At 42.5% G+C, this 11,545-nt stretch overlaps 1 long non-coding RNA gene across 1 annotated transcript; it reads right to left on the bottom strand.

The window, feature by feature from the left end:
• Nucleotides 1-2,485: 2,485 nt before the first annotated feature.
• LOC114428610 (uncharacterized) lies at nucleotides 2,486-3,859 on the bottom strand. The gene is made up of 6 exons (XR_003669602.1): nucleotides 3,647-3,859; nucleotides 3,523-3,558; nucleotides 3,025-3,067; nucleotides 2,824-2,951; nucleotides 2,687-2,734; nucleotides 2,486-2,595 (listed from the first exon to the last, which is right to left on the bottom strand). It is a non-coding gene; the product is annotated as an uncharacterized LOC114428610 (long non-coding RNA).
• Nucleotides 3,860-11,545: the final 7,686 nt, after the last annotated feature.

The following is an 11,545-nucleotide window of genomic DNA, read 5'->3' as shown; positions in this document are numbered from 1 at the left end:
TACACAAATAACAATAATGCCATGCATACACAATAAAACCAATAATAGTGTCATCAACCTTTACCAGAACCCCTCCTGCTGACGGGAAGACAGGACAACTCCAGCCGTCTCACAGGTCCAGACTGCAGTTCTGCATCGACATCTGACGACACGCGGGGCCTGTGGACACAGTGAAACAAAATCAGCTTCACCATCGTACCTCTTTGGAATAACATCTGTCAAAGGATTCATCAAGTGTTTAGCTTTCCATGGCAGGCAATACATCATGTATTTAACTGATGAACACACAATGCATTTCAAACATTTAGCATTTTGGAGACGTCAGCGTGGCTGGACTGCACCCACTGGCATGACTGTTATGACGAGCAATGGCATAGATTTTTTCAAATACAGATTCTATGTAATGACTGTAACTTCATGGCATGATTCACACACTCGAAACGTGCGTTCAACCTATAATGGCACATCTTGCTTGTACTTTTTAAAGCCACCTTATCACAACAATGTCACTCACTCAACTGTAAACAAACACACAACATTGTGTGGGACAATTTATTGACTACAATACCAAGGCTTTGACACTAAGGGGAAACCAGGGCACTGTTTGGCAGGACACAACCACCCACTCCAGATCCTCCAGTCCCTGTGTAAAACACACAAAAACATAACACCTGCAATTGCGTAAACTTCAAATCTGTCTTTATCAAAACACATTCCAATGTTCCAAACTCACAAATATGAGCAAACCACAAAAACTTCCATCAACAACTTTTATTCAGTCATTTCACAACATGGCATTGACAAAAATAAACAAAAGGTCGCAGGCCGGAACTCAGCGATGCCGGGGAGTGACGTCACCGGACCATCTGGAAGACAAGAGACAAACATGTCAGTGAATCGCCAACTCAAACGCACACTGCATTTAAAAATACACTTCGCTTGCTCCACTCACCATTCCTCGTCAACGGCGCGCCCTGATTGTCGAACATGTCGTGCTCATTTCTGCAAAGGCAAATTCTGGACACGACTGTATTGACTGAAACGGATCCATTACAAAAAGCATGTTTGGGTTTGTGGTGACGCAAGTCTGGCCAAAACTGTCCAGGTCAAGACCACCCCTCTGGTACAGAAGACCATTATTAAACAAGGTTAACATGACAATGACAAACGGGATTAAAGGGTTAGGGTTAGCAGAGTAGGGACACTTACAAGCTGTGGAAATGTGGAAAACACATTTATTGACCAAAAAAACAAGCAGGTCAACTTTTGTCCCCCAGCTCAGATTCTGGCCTTTGCTCCACCCCCCACCACCACAGTGTTAGGTGGAGTTGGGGTGGCAGTGGGTACCTGACAGATAAGCAACAGAAACAGAGAGAAAAAGCACAGGTTTCTGGAATGACGTGACCATGCGATGCAATGACACCACAAAACGCAAGGGGTGGGACCAGAAAAGGATCTTTGTCCTTTTCAAGCACTGACCCCACCTCTCACCTGTCCAGGTGAAAGGCAGCACAAAACCTTTGTTGACAACCCAGCAGCAATTTGCCACACCATGACACACATTATTCATTATTCATTCATTTCCCACATTTCCCCCATCATTGGTATAAAGGGACCGTTCTGAAAGTGCTGAAATCCCAAAAAACCAGCACCCCGACACATTTGAATATCATGTTGGTCACAGAACCCATACTTGCATTTCCACAATTCCCTTGTTCAAGTACTTGATTAAAACAGTGACACCTTCATTGTTGGTTTGAAATGCCACCGATTGATTTCCCAGTTGTCCACAGCTTTGATCCGGGTTTGGATGTGTTTGCTGATAGCATTGCTCATTTGTAGTTGCAACTGTGCGTTTTTCCATTCTTGCTCTTTACTTTAGCAGTCATGTGCTGCTCTGTTCCAACACCGTGTTTGAGTATGTTTGTATTTCATTTGTCCACAATGTCTCCTTGCTGTAACCGTTTCCACGCATATGTTACATTGAGAAATCCTTGGTGCCTGTTGTGCGACACATTTGGCGTTCCTTGCTCCTTTTTTGGTTGTTGTGTGTGCTCTTAGTCCCGGTCAAGTCACCCAAACCACACCTCAACCCCCACAAAACTAATCGACTAATCCACAAGCTCAACTCCAACTAACAACATGCCGGCATTCTAGGATCTAAGCTACAACATCCACAACCTTGACCCTACATTGCACAACACAATACCACCCAGACCCTCAGTCAGTCAAACAGTCAGGGCACGTTGGTGCACGCCGAATCCATCTAGAGCCAAAGTCTTGGTGGGATTTCCAACTCGGAGAGACATTTGAAATCCTGTCCATTGGGGTTCCGGAGACAGGGCAAAACGCTCTACTTGAGTGTTCGGCCAAACCTAAAACAAGTCCTCTGACATTTCAAAACAATTTCTGCATTTAAAAAAAAAACACCAGAAAAACACAAGTTAAATACCTACAGTTTCACAAGGTTTTACATTACCTCCACATCTGCAATAGACTGTTGGTGCGGTCTGAGAGAGAACACTAAAACAATTACTGTACACCACGCTGACAGGCAGAGGCGACGATGCGCAGATGCTTCAAGGTGCTCTTCATCTGCGGAGGAGAGGACAGACCATATTAGGACAGTAACCTTCCTTTGGTTAATTGCCATTGGTGACAATCTGTGACGGGGAGTTCATCGCACCTGGTTGAACTGCAGAGGCCACCGAGTCCTTCAGCATTTCTTCAAGGCCTACGGGGGATAAAACGGTCACAAAGCAATACTGTAAGTAAGCTGCTGGGGTAGGATGCGTTACCATGACTTGCAGACTGAATACCTACACATCCGGGCTTCTAAAGTCACACAGCAGTATTGCACCCATCTTCACTGGTAGGATGTACTACGATGAGTTGCAGACACATCACCTCACCGGCAGAAATCCACCCTTCGGTGTGATGAATCAGTGGTCCTGTGAAGAAAAAAAGTGCTAAGGAATAATGTTCACTGAAAGGACGTGTTAAGATGACTAGCAAACACGCTACCATACTGCAGAAATCCAGCCTTCGAGGCGACAAATCAGTGGTCCTGCAAAGTCAAAAAATAAAAACATCACAGCAGCATGGTGAGTGTCTTCACTGGCAGGTTGTGTTAACAAGTTGCAGACATATTACCTCACTTGCAGAAGTCCAGGTGTCCACTCAGCGGTTCTGCCGAACAATAAAAATCAGACTGGTAAGCAAGCGTCTTCACTGGAAAGATGTGTTAACATGAGTTGCAAATATACTACCACACTCGCAGGAATTCCACCTCTCAGGTGACGAATCAGTGGTCCTGTGCAGCTAAAAACATAATAAAACACAGTGGTAAGCAAGCATCTTCACTGGAAGGATGTGTTATGATGACTTGCAAACACACTACCTTACTCCCAGAAATCCAGCCTTCCAGGTGACGAATCTCTGCTCCTGCAAAGAAAAAGAGTCACAGCAGCATGGTAAGTGTCTTCACTGGCAGGATGTGTTAACAAGTTGCGGACATATTACCTCACTTGCAGACATCCAGGTGTCCACTCAGCGGTTCTGTGGAACAATAAAGTCAGAGTGATAAGCAGGCATCTTCACAGGCATGCTCACTAGCATGTGTAGAGAACAGTTGCAGACACGTTACCTTCCCTGCAGAAATCCGGCCTTCCAGGTGACATCAGCGGTTCTGTGAAGAACAAAAGAGCCATGAACGCACTCATATTTCCTCCAACAACCAAAAAGCCCATGATAAAAAGCACCCATAGTGGCTATGCTACCTAGCTGCCTACATCAAAGTGAAAAGTGACCCTACACTTTCGGCTACCAGCTCGTCCTAAGTTTGAATTAGACTTTCTTTACGCGCTCTACCGCTACACCTTTTTTTAGGAAGCATAGTTTGTTCTAAGAATTTACCTTTGTACGCTACAACTACTTGACATATTTACAGTTAAAGGGAACACTGACATTTCATTTGCTGCCTAGTTTAGACACCAACACTTTAATCTGTCTCACTTCTATTAACTACTCTTATTGTTGATGAAGATTCTCCAAATTAACCTAAAGGACTATTTTTCTTACGCTCTGTTAAAACACTAATGACGCACGTGCTACTTAACAAACCACGTTTTGCCACCATATAAGGTGATATACGCAACATCTAAACTTCACTTTCAGGACGCCAGGTTTGGGCCATTAATTCTAGCCTCTACACTACCGCTTTGACTAGTTTGCCTGGTATCCTCTCCTATTTATTACACTAAAAAACTACTCTGGGCATTTTACACCAAACAACTCCACAAGACCAACAACTAGCCCATCGTCAACAACCCACCTACAACCATCACAACAAACCAAATGCCCAGCACCAATAACCTATAACCACTAGCTACCAGCTAACATAACGTCTGCATCCCTAATGTTACTTATAACTACTAACTCTCTCCTACCCTACTTAGCCATTAAAGTTATATATATTATAAATTTGATCTACTAGTAAATAAGGTCTAGGCCATGTTTTCCTGACGTCCTTTTCTTACTATGCTGCTAGCACGTGGTAACGAAGCACAGACTTTAAACGCCTACTTAATCACATCACGTTTTATTGGATTTTTGGCTAGATAACGACGAATGTTTGTCCTATTTTATATGCTTCCTGTCACAGCACCTAATGGTTTAATTTAACTCCTACCTCTCCTACATTGTTCTATTTTATATGCTTCCTGTCACAGCACCTAATGGTTTAATTTAACTCCTAGCTCTGCTACATTGTCCTATTTTATATGCTTCCTGTCACAGCGCCTAATGGTTTAATTTAGTCTCTCCTACACTATCATTCGTTTGTTTTCTGCCCTACATTGTCCTATTTCCAAGCTAACGCCTCCCAAAGCTCCTACATCAGTTCAGGAGCACCCGTCCTGCAGACGTATTAAACGCCTGTCTCCCCATCTCCTCAGAAATGGACTTCAAGTTTCCACAACAATTGCTGATTGATTGGACATTGGTGTGATGCTGCTCGTCATCATGTTGACGTGGCACACACACTGAGTGTATGATCCAGAAGGTTTGTCCAGGTTCTGATGCAGTTGCTGAAAGCATGGATCATTTCTTCTTCTCGTCTTCAACTCTTCAGAGATCCTCACAATGCTTCTTCCTTTAAGGAGTCATGAGCTGTTCCATTCAATGCAAAGTTGATCCATTTCTTTTGATTTTCTGTCCACGTGGATTCATTTGTCACATGTGCTTTGCTGTCAACATTTTCATTTCAGCGTTTCAAAACTGGTCAAGGCTGCTAGTGTTGTAGCATCACACTATTCATTCCCCCTTTGGGTGTTGACCATTCACAGTCAACAAAAAAAAACCATCAATCAAACCAATCCATCAAACCAATCCATCAAACCAATCCATCAAACCAATCCAATCCACCAAAAACCACAGTAACACATGGTAAGACACAACAAACCCACAACACAGAACCACCACAACAACAACACTAACCAGATGCCGGCATCCACACACCCCCTAAACAACAACCTCCTACACACCTGTCGTCCCTAAACACTAATTTAATCTTACTTAATCCTACCTTAACGCTCTAATACTAATTTTATATTATATATAAATCTATATATTATAGTTATTATAGTTAGGGACCCTGACTCTATTTAAACATCTATTTTATTTTTATTGAGCCTATTTTAGTCGTCTACTGACATAATTATTTAGGTTAACCTAATTTCTTTGTCACGCCTTTCCACTACGAACACTACTTTTAATTTATTTATCTATGTAGTCTTATTTATCTATGTATCTTAGTTTATGTATCTATGTTAGTTTATTTAATTATACTATGAATAATATAATTTTTATCACTACACTATACCGCCTGCGTGAGGGGAGAAAACATGAGGTGAAAAAACACCATGCCATACAGAAATAACAAGAAAACCGATGACCTGACACAGCGGGACATGAAGACGTCTCCTCAGACCACAGGCGGGGCCTGGCTGGTGGATGACCAGGTGCAGGCAGAGGCACTGGAGGCGCTGGTGCTGTGATGTGGTCGTCAGCTGAGGAGGACAAGATGGACCATGTTTAACACCAAATATAACACATGATCTGCAATGCAGAGTTAAAACACTGCAGACATGAGGGCAACATGAGTAAAACCAAACGCTGATGGTGCAGATGTAGCTGTAGGCCTCGGAAGTACTCGCAGTTGAGGACCAGGCCGAGTCCGAGCAGAGTCTTCAGGTTGGTGTGTCCTACCATCAGCAGTGAAGCAGCCAGGAAACATCCACTCACCTTGCCGAGTTCAATCCACTGCAACGTCTCCCAGAAAGCACCAAGGAAGGCCTTCAAGGCCTGAAGAGGGAAAATCAGACGTGATGACACAATTTACAACTAAATTCAACTTTACAAAAAAAAACACTTCATGACTTCATTGTAAATTCACAAGCAGACAGCACCTGTCCTCAGACAGCCTGGATCCACCTCTGCAGTCTGTGCATTGTTCCTGAGCTCCATGTGGTCTGATTATCACTGCTTTCAGCTGTGTGTCTTCAACCTGTCTCCTGTTCACCACTACATGGAGACAAGCTTTGTTAGTTTGGAAGCATTGACGTCACACTGATATTTATGAAGCGTTTGAATGTAACACTTATTGTTGAACACAGATAATGCTGCTTCCCTTTTATCTCAGGGACTCTGTAATGAAGTCCAGATGATCTGCAGCCATTCACAGTGTGGAAGCACCTGCTCTGGCTTCTAAAGACAAAACAACATTCATCAACTTGTGTCTTCATCTTCACTGTAAACTCAAACAAGCCAACGGCACCTGCTGCAGCTCCTCGCTGTGCGCCATGTGCCCGCCAGCAGCAGGCCGCTGCCTCTGCTTCCAGGCCTTTCTGTGGAACCAGGCCTTCTCTCTTCTCCTTCGGTCGAACCAGGGCCCTTTCTTTAATCTTTCGGTGGATGTTACACCAGAGCTGGCGGTGACGTGCAGTGATACTGGCCAGCTGCCGTCACACCACCAGTACATTAGACCAAGCAGCTGAACTTCCACACCTGCTTCAGGTTGTCTCCAAAATGGCGCCAATGCATGGCCAACTTATCACTTCCTGAGAACTTCTTCTTCTTCTTCTGTTTAATGGAGAGTGACAACCAACGTTTGAGGTGCATTACTGCCACCTACTGTCCTTCTCACCAAACCTCCTAAACACTGACTGTGTTTTTTATTTTTTATTTATTTATTTAGTCAAATGTCCACAGGATGTTGTTTTTGTTTGGCTTCATCAATCACACTATTCATTTTTATACATATAAACAATATATAAAGACAGAGCTGTGGTCATTCCCCATGCTGACCAGTAGAAGCAGACATGAACATTATTTTTGTCGTCTTTAGGTTTGAACTATTTGATTGATATCAGCGGATCAGGTAGTCCTGCAAACAGCAGCAGTGTCGGTGTACGACGTAGCTCCGTTCACACACAGTAGCTGTTTGTGGACTCGTATTCCAGCTAGCCGGCTAGTCGCTAGTTACTGCACAAAGTTATGGAAACCAGGATAGGTTCTTCAGACTTCTATCAGAATCAGAACCCGAATCCTTTATTTTTCTGTCTCTCAGTGGTGCATCGTGGGAGTCGGAGTCTGTTGCTCAACGAGCTCCTACAGTACAGCACAGTCTTTTATGATTTTTCTGTGGTTGCGTTACAGTGCCACTACAGCAATTTCATATTGTTAGTAATAATGACACTGTCACAAAAAAACAATTAGAGATGTTTAATTATCTTTCTCTGCTTGTAATTATTTTACAGTTTTAACTTGATTTACTCGGACATTGCACTAGGAGTTCAGCATCAGGTGGTCCTGCACAATGCATGTAGACAAGACCAACAGAAAAGAAAGAAATAACCCATTACCAGCTTTGGCTCCATAACCCCCTGTTGACAAACCCACGAAACTAGGGGGGCCTTTTCACTTCTTTCACAGTACACTGATATAGACCCCAACAGTCTCTTAGCATTTGAAAGGACACCTGCAAATTGTCTGTTTTTCATTTCCGCTCGGCCCTCGCGTCTCACAGCATGAGTCTCTTCATTTAGCCAGGGCTCAGACTTGGCTTTAGGTTGCCTAGCCTTAAGCAGGGCCACAATGTCCAGTACAGTCCGGCAGGTGTCATACATCCAGGAGCTGAGCTCAGATGTGTCATGGAGAGAACTGGGCAGCAGTTTTTTTGTCCGATTGAAACAGATGACCAGAGGAAATTTTTTTTTTATTATTATTTTTTTTTTATTTTAGATACTTTAGTAATCCCAGAGGGCGCCACAGGCTAGGGTGAAGTGTCTTGCCCAAGGACACACAAATAAAATGTTTATTAAAATAGTTTAGCATTTCTCTTCTGTCACTTACTCTGAGGCCAAGTATGCTGGCTGGCAGACTGACAGAGTTACAGCAAGCGGACAAGGATTTAATGGACGCCAAGAACTCCTTTGGGTTTTTGAGACTCTCTGTTGTTATGGAGAAATAGAATTCCAATCTTGCTTTCCGAATAATTGAGGTAAATTTGTTTCTTAATTGTCTAAAATTCAGACAATCAGATCCGAATCCTGACTTGCGTGCCCTGGCCCAAGCAGTATTTCGCTCATGCATTCCATCTGACAGCTCCGTTGTAAACCATGGCTTATCACGTCCTTTCACTTCAATTTGCGGAAAGGGGCGTGTTTATTCACAATACTCAAAAGGTTTTTGTGGAAATATTTCCAGACCAGTTCAACGCCATCAAAAAGTTAAATTCTAGCCCAATTAAAATGGTACAAGTCATGTATAAAAGCTTGTGCCTCAAACAAATTCATATTAGGTTTTTCAGCTAAACGAGGCTCACTTCTAGGAATCCTTGTGTCTCGTACAACTGCAATCACACAATGACCACACATCATTAGAGAAAACACCTGATGCGACGTATTTAAAAGGCATGTTTGTTAAAAATAAGTCAATAAGTGTAGATTTTTAAGGCATTTAAGATTGGGTCTGGTAGGTGACTTAATTGTGTAAAATGTAAAGCTTCACTTTGTGCCTTCAGTGGATCAGACACAGATGTGAGCCCGTCCCAGTTCAGATCACCAACAATACAATTTCATTCTATTTCAATTGTGCCAAAAGTTTCAGAAGGGTAGATAGAGAGCTACTGGGCGCAGATGGAGGCCTGTAACATCCCACTAACATAATGTGGTGGTTTTTGGTTAGTTTAATCTCTGTTGCTAAATGTTCAAGCTCTTTACTTACAGTCTCAGAAAGCACTAATTTTGCATCAAGGTTCCGCTTAACGTATATGGCTACTCCACCACCTTTTCTTTTCTTTTCGTTTCAGACTACAATATCAGCATTTATTGAGTTTATCCAGATCTTAACCATGTCCAGTTAAGGGAGTAAACTCCGGACATTGATATGAATAAACCATTGACAGTAAAAACTATGGACAGAGCTTCCCCATAGCGTTCTGAAGAGCTGTTTGGAAGCCCGGTGGGCGTTTCTAACCGTAGCCATCTTGACAGTGCGTCACTCCATGTACCCCCCCCCCGGATCTAAAAATGGACAAAGAGGTGGGGCTGAGTCAGAGGGGCGGGCGGTATTAACACACCCACTTAGCTCCGAACTCGGCGAGAGCTAAACCTAGCATGTTTAGCACAGGCTAATCGCGCTCGGCGGAAGTTGCTAGCCGGCTAACTACCAGGATTTGCTTCACTTGGCTTCCCACTGTTCCCTGTTGCAGTTCATTTAAGAGGGGTAAGTTAACATCCGATTGTGCAAGTGGAATTAATGATATTCAACATAAAATTAATTGTATATTTTTACATTAAATCGAAGTCTAATCGATTACAAATATGGTTATTAGTACTCGTTTGCATCGTTATTAGACTATTAGTTCATCATATTAAAAGTAGAAATTAAACAACTGCTATTCAATTCTCAATGCTGGCCATTGACAGTAAAAAATAATTGCTAAGTCATAGTTTATATTGGAATTGGTGAATAGTAGTTTACAATAAATTCACCATCAGTGCTGTATGTATAAGTTATATGCTAGTGCACTGTAAACTAAGATGATCATTACTTTAAGACAATTAGTTTGAGAGAGATTACCCTGGCTACCTCCACCATGCCTGCCACACGCAGCAGAAACTGTGAGTACCAGTCTACTTTGAAGTGATTGACATGACAGGAGTACTGTCAACTGAAACTAAGACAGACCTGTTATAAACTATTCGACTGTCATTACCTGATTCATTAATTATTCATTTTTCTCCCCATAGACACTGTGTGGATCATTGCAGACAGGTATGGCCGACGTGGTGCCCAGAGAGATGCAGAGACGGTGGGAAGCAACCTGAACCTCCCTCATATTCGTGTGTGCCAGTTTGGCTCAGGGTGGACTCCGGTGAAGAGGAATTCTGCCTTTCTTGAATCATTCCCAGAGAGGAAGAACAGCGCCAGATGTCCTCACCATCCATTGTAGCGGCAACGACATGGGTGTGGTTAACAGTGTGCAGTTGGTGAATAGGATAAAGCAGGACTTCCACCAACTTCACCTTCAGCACCCTTCCATGTGTGTTTCTGTTCTCCTCCATCACCAAATGCTGTTAATGGAAGGCTGGTGCTAAACCAGCCACAATTGACATGGCCATGAGGTTTGTCAACAGTGTTATGGCTACATTTATTGTGAGTATCAATTTGCAGGAAATTTGCATGAGCTTTTCATTGAGCATCCACACAGTAGACACAACAGTCCAGGGCCATTTCATCAGATGTAGCTCATTTCACAATAAGGGAAATGTTTTTAAGTAATATGACAAGTCTCGAAGTGTTCACTGCACAGACGAGAAGACTTGTTGGGAGTCCAGTTTTGTCTTCTCATGTTGACCATCCACTTGTCAAGCCTATCTGGATCACCTAGAGGAAAACTTGACATTGCAAATAAATATGTGGTAACATTATTATTTCACAGCATTATCACAGCAGAATAATAGAAAGATTCATTCGTAGATGCCCTTCTTGGCACTGAGGGATGCAATAAAAATACAAATGAAGAATTGCAAATATCAACGCAGATTGGGGTTAAATGTTAAACAGGTGAGCACTGATTCTTGAATTTACACATTTTATTTCATGAGAGACAGAATTAATATATCTAATGTCCGGTGGTGTGCATTCACAACAGGTGAGCGGAGCGACGGGATGATCTGTTCGCCATAATTGGCATCAGCAAAAGAGTAATTAATTTATTAAACGCCTTTCATGCGACAAATCAGCCCATGGTATGATGATGAAGCTTGACATAATTTATTAAAATATATATGTGCAAAGGTTTGATTCGGTAGGCAACAGTATTTATATAGTTTACAAATTGAAACTATCTTTAGACCTGATTTTAAAAAAAGTACCAATGAAAGCTTTGGTTTGGGTCATATGCTGTAGGATTAATATCCTGATTAGTCCCATTTAAACTACGGTACTATGGACGTTTTTAACATCTTAGATCTTCATG

The sequence above is a fragment of the Parambassis ranga genome, chromosome 24 (genome assembly GCF_900634625.1).
Source record: "Parambassis ranga chromosome 24, fParRan2.1, whole genome shotgun sequence".
Taxonomy (NCBI): Eukaryota; Metazoa; Chordata; class Actinopteri; family Ambassidae; genus Parambassis; species Parambassis ranga.
Note: the sequence above shows the minus strand (reverse complement) of the source record. Positions and strands in the feature narration are given on the sequence as shown.